Genomic DNA, 14,900 nt, shown 5'->3' with positions numbered 1-14,900 from the left:
TGTGATGTTTTTTGAGGTTTTTATGCCTTACTATACTATGATCCTTTTTTAGGTTTTTATGCTGACGTTTTTTTTTTACATTTTATGCCTTAGTATACTATGATGCTTTAATTACTTTTAATGGCTTACTATACTGTGATGTTTTTTGAGGGTTTTATGCCTTACTGTACTATGACTTTTTATGCTTTACTATACTATGATCCTTTTTTAGGTTTTTATGCTGACGTTTTTTTTTTACATTTTATGCCTTAGTATACTATGATGCTTTAATTACTTTTAATGGCTTACTATACTGTGATGTTTTTTGAGGGTTTTATGCCTTACTGTACTATGACTTTTTATGCTTTACTATACTATGATCCTTTTTTAGGTTTTTATGCTGACGTTTTTTTTTTACATTTTATGCCTTAGTATACTATGATGCTTTAATTACTTTTAATGGCTTACTATACTGTGATGTTTTTTGAGGGTTTTATGCCTTACTGTACTATGACTTTTTATGCTTTACTATACTATGATCCTTTTTTAGGTTTTTATGCTGACGTTTTTTTTTTATGTTTTTATGCCTTATTACACTATGACTTTTATGCCTTACCATAATATGACATTTTAATTACTTTTTATGGCTTACTATACTATGATGTTTTTTGATGTTTTTATGCCTTAGTATACTATGACTTTTTATGGCTTACTATACTATGATGTTTTTTGAGGTTTTTATGCCCTACTGTACTATGACTTTTTATGCTTTACTATACTATGATATTTTTATGACTTTTTGTGCCTCAGTTTACTGTGACGTTTTCTGATGTTTTTATGCCTTAATATACTATGACTTTTTTAATGCCATACCATAATTTCACGTTTTAATTACTTTTTATGCCTTACTATACTATGATGTTTTTATGACTTTTAATGCCTAATTATACTATGACGTTTTCTGATGTTTTTATGCCTTACTATACTATGACTTTTTATGCCATACCATAATTTCACGTTTTTATGACTTTTAATGCCTTACTATACTATGACCTTTTGTGATGTTTTTATGCCTTAGTATACTATGACTTTTTATGCCTCGCTATACTCTGTCGTTTTTTTGAGGTTTTCATGCCATACCTTACTATGACTTTTTATGCCTTACTATACTATGACGTTTTTTGATGTTTTCATGCCTTACTATACTATGACGTTTTTATGCCTTAGTAAACTATGATTTTTTGTGCCATACCATAATTTGACGTTTTTATGACTTTTTATGCCTTACAATACTATGACGTTTTAATTACTTTTAATGGCTCACTATAATATGATATTTTTATGACTTTTTCGCCTTACTATACTATGATGTTTGTTGAGGTTTTTATGCCTTACTATACTATGACTTTTTATGGCTTACTATACTGTGATGTTTTTTGAGGTTTTTATGCCTTACTGTACTATGACTTTTTATGCTTTACTATACGATGACGTTTTTATGACTTTTTATGCCTTAGTCTACTATCAAGTTTTTTGAGTTTTTTATGCCTTACTATACTATGACATTTTTAATGCCATACCATAATTTCACGTTTTAATTACTTTTTATGCCTTACTATACTATGACGTTTTTTGATGTTTTTATGCCTTACTGTACTATGACTTTTTATGCCTTATCATAATATGACATTTTAATTACTTTTTATGGCTTACTATATTATGATGTTTTTTGATGTTTTTATGCCTTACTGCACTATGACTTTTTACGCCTTACTATACTATGACATTTTTATGATATTTCATGACTTAGTATACTATGACATTTTTTGACATTTTTATGCCTTACTATACTATGACTTTTTATGCCATACCATAATTTCACGTTTTAATTACTTTTTATGCCTTACTATACTATGACGTTTTTTGATGTTTTTATGTCTTACTGTACTATGACTTTTTATGCCTTATCATAATATGACATTTTAATTACTTTTTATGGCTTACTATATTATGATGTTTTTTGATGTTTTTATGCCTTAATATACTATGAATTTTTATGGCTTACTATACTATGATGTTTTTTGAGGTTTTTATGCCTTACTGTACTATGACTTTTTATGCCTTACTATACTATGACATTTTTATGATATTTCATGACTTAGTATACTATGACATTTTTTGACGTTTTTATGCCTTACTATACTATGACTTTTTATGCCATATCATAATTTCACGTTTTAATTACTTTTTATGCCTTACTATACTATGACGTTTTTTGATGTTTTTCTGCCTTACTATACTATGACTTTTTATGCCATACCATAATTTCACGTTTAAATTACTTTTTATGCCTTACTATACTATGACGTTTTTTGATGTTTTTATGTGTTACTATACTATGACTTTTTATGCCTTAGTCTACTATGACTTTTTCTGAAGTTTTTATGCCTTACTATAGTATGTCATCATTGACATTTAAATGCCTAACTATACTATGATGTATCTTGAAGTTTTTATGCCTTGCTACACTTTGTCATTTTTTGACATTTATATGCCTTACTCTACTATGACGTTTTTATGCCTTATTGTACTATGACATTTTTTAACGTTTTCATGCCTTACAATACTATGTCCTTTTTATGACTTTTTATGCCTAACTATACTATGACGTTTTTTGATGTTTTTATGGCTTACTATAATATGACTTTTTATGCCTCACCATAATTTGACTTTTTGATTACTTTTTGTGCTTTACTATAGTATGATGTTTTTTTAGGTTTTTATGCCTTACTACACTATGGCATTTTATGCCTTACTATACTATGACGTTTTTATGACTTTTTATCCCTTACTATATACTATGACGTTTCATAACATTTTCATGCCTTACAATACTATGTCCTTTTTATGACTTTTTATTTATTGAAAGACATAAAATAAAATAAAAAAATCACACTACTTTCTGCCCATAGTATTACTGTCACGACCCAGCTCTAAAGCCTTCAGAAAAAGCAAGGAACACATGTTGGGGCAAGCAATAATAGATTTATTAACAACAAAATGATATAACTAACAGAAAAGAATAATAAATAGGATAAGATCTTCCTTTATTAGTCCCATTCTCGGGAAATTTTCAGCGTCACAGCAGCAAATTGGACAGCACAAAGAAAGAAAAACACATTGCCAAATCAAGAGAACCAAATACTTAAGAGAAGATAAATAATATAATAAAATAGATATAATATAATATAATATAATATAATATAATATAATATAATATAATATGTACAATTAAATTCTAAATATACAAGAAATGTAAAAATACAAAAACTAGCAGCAGATAACTTGAATTGCACATGGTGGATTGTCAGTCTTTGGTGTGTGAGGTCACTGAGTGCAGTATTTGTTGTAAAGTCTGATAGCAGCAGGAAGAAAAGACCTGTGTTATATCTCCTTCACACACTGTGAGTGCAACAGCCTGTCACTGAAGCTGCTCAGTGCTTTCAAAGTGTCCTGCATGGGGTGGGAGATGTTTTCCAACAGGGATGATACCTTAGCCATCATCCTCCTCTCGCCCACTACCTCCACTGGGTCCAGGGGGCATCCTAGAACAGAGTTGGCCTTCTTCATCAGTCTGTTCAGCCTTTTCCTGTCAGCAGTGGAGATGCTGCTGCCCCAGCAGACCACACCATAGAACATGGCTGATGCCACCACAGAGTCATAGAAGGTCCTCAGGAGTGTCCCCTGCACTCCAAAAGACCTGAGTCTCTGTAGCAGATACAGCCTGCTCTGTCCTTTTTTGTACAATGCGTAAGTGTTGTCAGTCCAGTCCACTTTATTGTTCAGGTGAACACCCCAGGTACTTGTAAGAGTCCACTATCTCAATGTCCATCCCCTGGATGTTCGATGGTGTGGGATGAACATGTTTCCATCTGTGGAAGTCCACCACCAGCTCTTTGGTCTTCACAGCGTTGATCTGGAGGCGGTTCTGCTAGCACCAGTCCCCAAAGTCCTGGGTCAGTTCTCTGTAATCCCTGTCGTCCCCATCAGTGATGAGGCTGACAATGGCGGAGTCGTCAGAGAACTTTTGCAGGTGGCAGAAGTGGAGTTGTAGAAGAAGTCTGCAGTGTAGAGGGTGAGAAACAGAAACACTGGACCCAGGTGCTTCCAACTAGGTGATCTGGATAAGGCTCCACCCTCCAGACACCTGCTGTACAAATGAGAAAGACGGGACAATAACTCAAGCAGTAATCACAAAGACAGGCCAGGGGTCCCTCACAATAACATCTTTATGCCTTACTATACCATGACATTTTTATGCCTTACTATACTATGACTTATTACATACATATGACATATATGTCCCTATATCAAGAGTGCTATTATCATATGTGTTATTTGTAAGAGGATATATTATTATGACATACATACATCCTCTGGATAGATGAAGATATACGTTTATAACATATATGAAATACTCATACTAAAATGCAACTTTATTAAAACCAAATGCCTATTAAAATTATATATGTTTGTGTAAAATTTTCTTTATAATTTCTTAATAAATCTAAACATACATGTCTATCTTTTACATTTACATATATAATATGAACATATACTGACAGGCTTTGGGATGGACATATATTTATATAACATACAGTATGTCTATAATATAAACAGACTAAAATACATGTTTCTTTTGGCCTGAAATATATGTCAATATATTAATTTGTTCCGATTTCTAACAGGTTCATATGTAATTTTTACATAAATACTTTAAATACAAACATGATTTTACTTCATATGTACATATGGTATATTTCATATATGGAAATTCAAATCTTATAGCCTATGTTAATAAACCATTTGGCTGACGGCATTAAAAAGTCAATCTCTTTGTTTTGGAAGGGTGGCGGGGTTGTTGCGTCCTTACCAATGTTGAGACCAAACCTACGCCCTTGCACTGCACCACAGGTTCATGCATACACACAAACCATCTATACTTTTTCCTACAGTGGCTCGAACTTCAGTGGCTAGCTGCCACTCCACTATCTAATGCTGTCTGTGGGAATATTGCGCTGGCTAGCGTTAACTTCCTGTTGGGGGAGGTTAGGCGGGCAGGAGAGATATTGGCAGAACAGCGTTAAGCTTTAGCATGCATGTCAGGGCCGGGGGACGCTCCCTGAGCCAAATGCCAGTCTATAGATCGCAGAGGGGACTAAAGATCACATCATCGTCTACCCGGACACGGGTGACACCAGACAGCGGACGTGGGACAGAGGGAGGACCGAATGATCCCTGCCAGGACGAGCCGTTATAGACAGCCGCTGTCATTACAGGGCAAACATGCACTGGTTCGAGTGCACAAGCTCACACACAAACACAGTGTAACACACACACGTACACGAGCCGTGACGACGACGTTATAGACAAGCGCTGTCATTAGAAGAGTCTCTGTGGAGCTCAAATGATAACGAGCGAGGGGGAGGAGGAGGAGGGGGCGTTGACGAGGGTGACTGTCCGGCTGTCTGCAGGTGAGCATGTGGCGTTGGAGAGGTCAGCTCCCTTTAACACATGCACACACACACACACATACACAGATTACTCCCCCACATACAATGGACACGAGACAAAAAAGCACGTGTCTGTTTTGCGGTTTCTTCTCCTTTACTGACTGATGTTAGAAAACTCCTTTGGTTTCTGGGGAGTCTAACTTTTTTTTCTTAACCATGATCACAAAATCTCATATTTACCTCTTACATCTACACTCACACTTTGAATGTAGCATTTGCCCAGGTTAGCCCAGATTATTTCTATCTATTGGTCCAAGTAGCTCCTCCCCAAAACAGGGAAATAGAGCAATAAATGCCTCTTAACTTTTGTAATGTTGACTTTTTTTATTTTAGTATTACATTTTCATTACATTCAATTATATTGCATTTTGAATTCTTCCTGTTTGAAGTGACAACAGCACGGGGGAGTTTCAAAGTGGGACCTTGCAGGTAATTAACTCTTCAAAAAAACTGGACAAAAACATTCAGTAATGATGACCACAGAAAGTTTCCAGGTGAAAGTGGGTGTGGGAAAGTACACCTGTTTTGCTTTGATCAGTTTCGTTGCTACTTGACACAGATGTTACCTTGAGCACAGAGTAATAACTAGCCTCAGATCCAGTGCTGACAGTTCACATGAGCTTCTTAGATGAGTGAGTGGCATCAGCATTTCGTGCAGGTGTTGTCTCTGTCATCAGAGTGACACTCCTATATACAGTATGTACCCCTATCTGTCAGGAATGAGAAATTATTTAACAGGAAAGTTCAAAACGAAACAAAACAAAAATAATAATAAATGCACACTTTAAAAAAAGGAAATGGAAGCTCAAAGCAAAAATTTGTCTCAGCCAGATGACCTCAGAGAATGTATAGACACAAAATAAACTAATCTTGTTGAGTCAACTAGAGTCAAGGGCGCACTGTCAGGTAAGGATAAAGTGAATGTATGGGATGCTATTGCCAGCAAAATAACTGCAGTAAGTGTCTCTCCATCAAAGTGCTGTGCAGTCATCACTGTCATGGCTGTGCCACATCACATACTCTCTGGTACAGGTGATCAAGCAGCTGGAGGCGGAGGAAGTGGAAAGGGACGACTTTTAAATGTTAGCGAGTCAGTTAACGAGCTTTTTAACAAGTTACTAAAAGTTTCTCAACATGAACAAAACAGAAATATCAAGGAAAAAAACTGAAAAACTTTACCTCTGCAAATCACTGATGCTGATCAGTGATGTTGAGCTAATGATGTTTATTTTACCTTTAACATCCTGATTGCATAATTCCAATATTACTGGAAATATTTGCAACACATAGCTTTAGCCCTTTGCTAATTACTTGCCTGTTCATCAGTTTGTTTTTAGTTTTGTTGTGTGCGACTTGCAGCATTTCTGTACTTGCTTTTGCTGTTGAATGTGTTTGTTAATTTGCCTTTGTTTAATGTAGTTGTAGCTTTAATTCTCAGTGCAACTTATGTGTTTTAAATGTGCCGAAGATGTCCGCTAATGTTTAGTCTGTTTGTTTGTGTGCATTGAGCTCTCTGAGGCTTTGTAATAGTACGTGTCTTGAGCTGCATTAAAAGTATAAGAGATTGCATTAGATAAACAAAAACAAAATCTCCAACCATCGTACACGGTGTTGTTCGATGGTGACTGCTACATGGGCAGAAGACTTTAATGTGAACATTTCTAGAGCATCTTTTTTTTCCACCACTTTTCTGATACACTGTATAAGAAGTTACATAAAACAAGTTTCATGTTTCAAACAAGACCTTGATCACCTCAGAGTAGCACAGCACTGAAACATCACAGTGATACTAAAAGAAAACAAAAACAAGGAAGTCTTCCACTTTCACATGGTTTACATTGAGTAATGTTTTCTGATGGCTACTGCTGCTCTGTCAGCATCTCAGCTCCAACTGTGTGATAAGAGGCTTTTTATCTATGTATGTTTACACAGCCATAAACACACAGCATCTCACAGATTTAACTCGGAATCAATTTGTCTTGCTAAGCCCGATGTTGCGAGGGTTGGAGATTCAAATCTAGACTGTTCTTTGCCTGAAGGGGACAGGCAGCCTATCAGTGCATAGTTTCACTCTTCCTCCCAGACTCCCACAGTGTGATGTGCTTCAGGGCGTGTACAAACGAGAGGCTTAGAGTTACACTAAGCCTTACATCTGTCACTGAAACATCTCTGTCATTCTTTACAATAACAAGCTGCTGTATTAGCACTGTCTGTTTTAACACCCATGCTGGCTTTACAGCTGTTCCTGTACTTTTTAGCATTGCAAATGCACTGAAGCAGTGAAGTATTTGGCATCAGTAAACTAGACTTTGCTTCTGAGCGGGCTGGTTCAAAAATGTTAATTTCATTAAGCGCTATTAACATAAGAAATGCTCTAACACGTCAGTCAAACTACTTGAACAAGAAGAAATCTAGAAAATTGCAACAACTGTGTTAAATTTTGCTGAAAATGATCTAAACTACCTGATGTGACCTGGCCTCCGAACTCATGCCAGCGACCATCAAAGAGGTCGAGCGCTCCATTTTGTATCAGTTAACACACAAATTGCTCCCTAATCCCTCCCAGATTGTATTTCAGTTGGTCTTCTGTCACAGCGCACGTGAGCACCATTGCTCTTCTTTATGAGGAGGACTGACAGGTGGCTCTCAGGTAAAATGGTGTCAGGTGAGCTCAAACATCCCGACAATCGCTGTATGTCGCCTCCGGCAGAATCCAGCGCTCACACAACCCTCCCTGGACGTGGAGATGTTAAATCTGAGGTGCCGAAACCTTTCCTCCGCCCTGGAGCTGTGGGTGTGTGTGAAAGTAGGAACTGTGGTTCTGTGTTTTGTGATATGTAGCAATTATCTCCTTGAGGCCATTTTAACACGTGCTACTTCACCTGTCTAGTTATTCATTCTAGTTATTCAAAGACTCAGGTCCTTGATATCAAAGGTTTGGCTCAGGCCCTTCTCGCTTATTGACAAGCACTCAGGAAAGGCTGCTGGGTGTGTTGCTGCCTGTGCAGTTCAGAGTTAGGGATTATGTTTTGGCTTCGTGTGTTAATCTTACATCTTTGGCTCAAGAGGAAAATTACAACAAGCAGAAACAAAATTCACAACTATGGAAGCCGTTTAGAGCCTGTTTTTGTAGATAGTCATGATGGTTTAAAGTTCAGTGTCTCATCTGGAGTTTGTTTGCTCATGTTAGCTTGGCGGTAGCTTAGCCTGCATTTGGTTGAGGATAGGACTACTCTAGACTGCTATGTGCAGTCAGTGACAGAGGCTAAGCTAATGACAGCCTTTTATGGTCAGTAAATACCTCCTATTGTAGGCAGGCTGCTTGTTGAACCACAATGTCTCGTTTTTTATTTCTACACGTTAAATACATAGAATGTGATATGTGTTTTTCAGAGACACGGTTGGAGCTGTGGTGAGCAACTTAAGTAGCAAGTAGAGTAACCAACTGCTTTTGCCAAGTTAATAAAGTGATATAATTACTTTTTCAATGAATAATTGACAACATTTTTCCAATAACTTGCCCCAGCAGTAGAGTTACTGATATCATGTGTTTTCAACAGATGTTATTCATTATTTTGCAAATCGAATTTCTTTTATTATTAGTCTTCTACTCTACTGTCTAAGAGAAGATGGTAAAGATTGACCAAGTGCATTAAGTCTAAAATAAAATTCTTTTTGATCTTTGCTTGTGGTGAAATTGCTTTGGCGTTGCCTAAGTGTTGACATCTGCATTCCCCAAATTCTGAACAAAAGCCAGAACACTGTATTTGTAGTTAATTGAACAATGTAGAAATGTATTTGCAGAAAATGGTATTTGAATCATTTGATTATGTCCAGTTATAGAAATGGGCAACATGACATGGAAATGTGTTTTTTTTAAGAGTAATAGACTGACTTTTTTGTGATTAAAATAGGTAAATCTCAAAGACATACCTCATGCCTAAAACGAGCAGTGAAACATGTAGATAAAATGCAGGTTAAACATAACTGAATTTCTCTTTTGATCAATTTGAATGCAGAGTTGCAACTATTATGTCTTACAATCTAAATTTCACTGACTTACACTTTCACTTATTTTTATAAAATTATTCTCCTTTCTAGTTCATGTTAAGGATTGAAAAATCGCAGATTTTTTCCAGTGGACACAAATATGTTTTACATTCAGTGTTCTCAGTCCTGCTCTGTCTCATTCGTTTGAAGCTATTCTGACCCACGTATTTTTTGAGCCAGGATGTTCCATGATGGTTATTCTTGTCTGGTGTGTGTGTGTTTTTGTGTGTGTGTGTGCGTGTGTGCGTGTGTGTGTGTGTGTGTGTGTGTGTGTGTGTGTGTGTGTGTGTGTGTGAGAGAGAGAGAGAGACAGAGAGAGAGGAGGAACAGCCTGTCTGTCAGGTGTTGGTACTCACATTAGTCACGTAAAAACCAAAGGATTCTGGGAAGCGACAATGGCCAACACAAAGAGCATCCAGACTCCACTCAGTGTCACCCGATCTCTTCTGTGTGTGTGTGTGTGTGTGTGTGTGTGTGTGTGTGTGTGTGTGTGTGTGTGTGGGTAGATAAGTGTGTGTGGGTGTCTGTGTGTGTGTGGTGGGGGGCTCCTTTCTTTAGGGGGTGAGGGCGCCTCATTGGCTGCCATGCTGGGGTCAAGCAGAGGTCAGGACATGTGTGATGGATGGACCTCTGTCTCTAGACCACGGCCCTTCTCCTAGTCCTCTCTCCTCCTCTGGGCCTCAGACCTGCTGAAGCGTCCTGGCTGTGCTCTGCTCTTTTCACGTCTCTTTGTGTCGCTCCTTTCGGCCTAGTGGGACTGCGTCGACAGACAAAAAAGAGCTCAAAGAAAACTGCCGACAACTCTCTGAGGTGAGTTCTGTTGTGTGGATGAGCAGCACTGCAGTCAGCTTCTAACCTACCACTTAATCCCTGCTTCTTCTTTGGTTAACTCTCTCACATCCCAGCTAACGTCGTCTAACCAGCATCACAGAAATATGTAGAAGCAGCGGGACAGGCCGCCACTGACCACATGACGTCATCTCTCCTCTCCTTCCCCTCCTTCTCTTCCTCCATCATACTGTCAATCCCTCCATCGGTGCCGTCGCTTTTATCGGCACATGGAGACGCACATCTGTCGATGGAAGAATTCATTTTGGCTGCCAATCACAGCAGGGGAGTGGTCAATGATCGCAGACGTGCCAATACCTCGACTACCCTGATGAGTGACTTCTGTCTGTCTGCCGCTCTGTCTCTCACTGGGCTTCCAGCACTCTCCGTCCGCTGTCGTGGGTTCACTAGTGGACTGAGAGTCAGTCTGACTGAGAGCAGAAACTGTTTGTCTCACTCTCTTGTTCTGATTTTTTATTGTGTATCTAAAGGCAGAGCAGCATGACTGAACATAAACAAACCACAGCTCAGATTCATGTGCAGAGGCACAGTCTGATCAGTGCAGGTGTCACTGCCGAGGCCTCCAGGACACACAGACTGTGTTTGTGTTCATATCTCTGCCCCTTTCATTTGCATAATGTCTGAGGACACCAAGGATTTCTCTATTACAATGGGGAAATGAGGCTTAACCATAAAAGCGTTGGTCAATAAGGTCTGATGGCAGTGCCAAATGGATATTTACCATGGGTGGTGCAATGACATGGGCTTCTGAACTTACGTCTCCCTGTACAAGCATTCTCCCGTGCTTTTAAATCCCTCTATTTTCTTCATACTTGATAGTTGAACTTTATGGTCCTTTCCTTTGTCTTTTGGACACAGACACACACACATCAGCCTCTGAGAGAAATGAGAAAATTAAATCAACAAGGTGAGACTTCAGCGGCAGAGACCTCGGTTTGACACTGCAGGAGTGACAGCTTTTCAAATGTATTTCCTCTCTGTTTCTCTCGTGCTCTCTCGCTCTGTCTCTCTGTCTTTGTGTGAGTGTGTATGTGTGTGTGTGTGTGTGTGTGTGTGTGTGTGTATGTGTCTGTGTGTGTGTGTGTGTGTGCCAGTGCAGGCCTAGGCAAACTCATCCCTGACCCAAATTTCCTCAAGCACATGTACTTGCATTTGTTTACTAACAAAATTAGTAAAAATCTCGTTTTGCATGTCTGTGTGTGAAAGTGTGTGTGTGTGTATGTGTGTGTGTCTGTGTGTTTGTGTATGTGTGTGTGTGTGTGTGGTTCTGGGATATAAATACCTGCAGCTTTTCAGGTGGTGACCTGTGAGTCCTGTTGTCAACTCTGCTTCCTTTTCGTGTCTCACAAGTCATCTTTCTGTGTCCACTGACACTGTTGGAGAAAATAAGTCACATTATAGCGAGCTGCTCATTCTTTACCTGCTTTTATTCCGTCTTGAGGAGCGAATGCATGGCATCTTAATGAAGGATTTACAGAGGATTTCCAAAGTTTTTATCATTTAGCCTCAGACAGAAAACTTTAATCCAGTGAAGCACTGTGTTAAAACGGCTTCTTTTACAGCTCGGATGCAGGTTTAGAGCAAAAGGATTTGAGGAGGTTAAATGCTTCCTGACACCATTCAAAATACAAAAGTCTTATAATTAAGATATTACTATTGTGATAAACAATTTATTACAAATGGACGCTCATTAAAGATTTTTATTAAGTAGAGAAGAAAATGTAAATAAAACAAAATGTATTACAATCAGATATAAATGTGATGTTAGATACTGATGAAGAATAATATTATTAATACTTGTTGTTATTGTAGTTCTTAAAAAATACAAAATCCCGTATGAATATTTAAATCAGGTCCAATTTGTGCACAAACTTCGAACAAAAGAAAAATATTTCAAAAAACTTACATTAAAAAATATTTTAAACTGTTAACTGTTTTAACTATAACTCATTAAAGACGTTCTGCTACATTAGAAATAGTATTTTGCTGGATATAACCCTTTTTTCATATTTGAGCTCAAATCTTCAATTCATTAAAAAAAATGTAACACACTACTACATTTAATTTTATATAAGTAAACTAAATTCATAATTTGCAAATTTGAAAAAGTTGTTGTCCTGTATTTCCTCTGTTTTTTAGGGGAATGTTCAAATTAAAATCTAGATTCCTGTATTTGAAATAGACATTCACTGTTTCCCTTCGTTTCTGAAGAACAGTGTAAAATCTCTTTCAGTTGCTGTAACTATTATACGAACTGAACTATTTCACCGATCAATGTCAGAAAGTCATTTGTTTCATCTGCAGCTTCCCGATCACAACCATGGTACAAATGTGTGCTTGGCACAAGGCGCACGTCTCTTTTAGGCCACATCAAGGACGCGCAAATGAATTCTTCATCTAATTTCTGCTTCACCTTCTTGAGTCAAACGCTTTAAACGTCTGTCCGTCTTTTCACAAAGCCTTAATGGTTTGTGTCAAGCGTCTGTCATCGTCCATGTGTTTATCTGAGGGCCTTAATGGGAACCAGCAGCCGCGCAGGACCAGATTCTGGCGACGGGACCAGTAACAACGTCCTAATTTCACAGGACTGAGGTCATTTCAGCGTTTAGCACAGAGTCTGAGTGTGTTTTGGTCAAACAGCCTGGACTGTGGCTGCCTTGTTGAGATACTTGTTTGCCCAGTGTGGTCTGTAAACTGTTGTTTAGGTTTGGGTGGTGCTGTGACAACAAACTCAAACTGTGACCGAGGAATGACCCCGGGGTTTCTTTTGAGGATCAGCTGCGTCTCTAATCGAGTCTGTGCGGTTCCTGCAAAGCGCGCAGGGGCCTGGAGGGAGAATCATGGAGTTTAAACTTCCCAAAGAACGGGTTGCGGGGACACCCAAGGGTCCATTAGGTTGTTTGAAGCGGGTCGCCAGAAACACACACAAAGCTTTTAAATTAGCTACTATTTATTTTATCCAGTAATAACCTACACAAATGAAGTAATAACTGAAAGCGTGTAAGAAGAAAATAACTTTCTTCATCGTGTTAGTCTCTATTACAACTGCTATTTTATTTAAATTTAAACATTTAAAATCTTGGCTCTTTGGACACACACAAAAATGAATCTGGAATCTGCGGCCAAATTTGTGTCAGTCTTTGTTGCACAGAGGGGAACTTGTACTTAGAGGCAGAATAGAGGGACGGCTGTGGAAATATGATATAGGTTTGGCTGCTGATTAAAATTTTTGTCAAGGGTCGTATACAAAATCAAAATGAATTAAAAACGTATTATACCATAGAATATAGAAATGTGTATATTAGACAGTGAAATAAATATTTTTCCAAAGCCACTGTCATGTTTAAAAAAATTGATGAGAATTAATCTGTCAAAAAACAAATAAAGAGATAATTTACGTTTTAAAAAGTTTAAACAAAATGTTTCTGAACTCTTCTTTTGACTATTATATAATCTAATAATAGCATTTTAAAATATGTATTCCTTTGTTCAAAATAATGTTAATTAACAATTTCATTATTTTCATGCTGCCTTGAAAATCTAATCAATGTATGATTCCGTCAGCCTATCAGTCTAAACTTTATAAGCAGCGAGGCTGAATGATCATTTTAAGATGTGTTGAATAATTTCACAAAGAAGCAGAGATACTGATATAGTCAAGAACAACAACTAGAACTATTTTCGTTTTGGCTTAAAATGTTAAAACAGGTGGGCCTAACCTAACCCTAACACTAACCTATTTACAATCGCCTTAAAATGATCATTACATATATACATACATATACATATATACATTACATACATATATATATATATATATATCTATATACACACAGTATATATATATATATATATATATATATATACATATATACATATATATATATATAATTACATTAACGTTTACTTAAATTACTACAGACCTTTTGATGAAAATTAAGATTATAGATGATTTATTTTCTAAAATATAATAATTCGTTTTACATACAGAGAGAGGATATGAGGCTAACTTTTTCTTTTCTCCGGAAATAAGAGATAGCGACTCTTTCACCTCAGTCTCTTCCAGATTGTCCTGAAAAACACAAACAGGCTCCTGAGCAACAAGTCTATGTGCACTCTTCACTATTTACAGCGAAACAACAAAATGAGGGTGTCTGCAGTTACCCGGCTAACCTTGTCCCAGGTTTCATCCAGCACCAACTTTGTCCTGAATGTAGAAAAACACCTGATACACACAACAGAATTAACAGCATCGAAAATAAAGCGACTAAAGGTGATATTAATAAAAGACAGGCCGTCTACATAACTTACTCTCCTGTTCCAGTGAAGGAGACAGAGCAGCCTGTGCTGCAGCCTCAGGTCTCCACAGCTCCAATAGAGCCGCTCCCGCAGGTGGATCTCAGGTAAAGGTGAACGTCGCTCATTAATCATGGCTCTTTCGGCGTTTTT

Source organism: Seriola dumerili, unplaced genomic scaffold (assembly GCF_002260705.1).
Source record: "Seriola dumerili isolate Sdu_G_001 unplaced genomic scaffold, Sdu_1.0 BDQW01000110.1, whole genome shotgun sequence".
NCBI classification, from domain to species: Eukaryota; Metazoa; Chordata; class Actinopteri; order Carangiformes; family Carangidae; genus Seriola; species Seriola dumerili.
The sequence above is the reverse complement of the archived record's forward strand: the minus strand, read 5'-3'. Positions refer to the sequence as shown.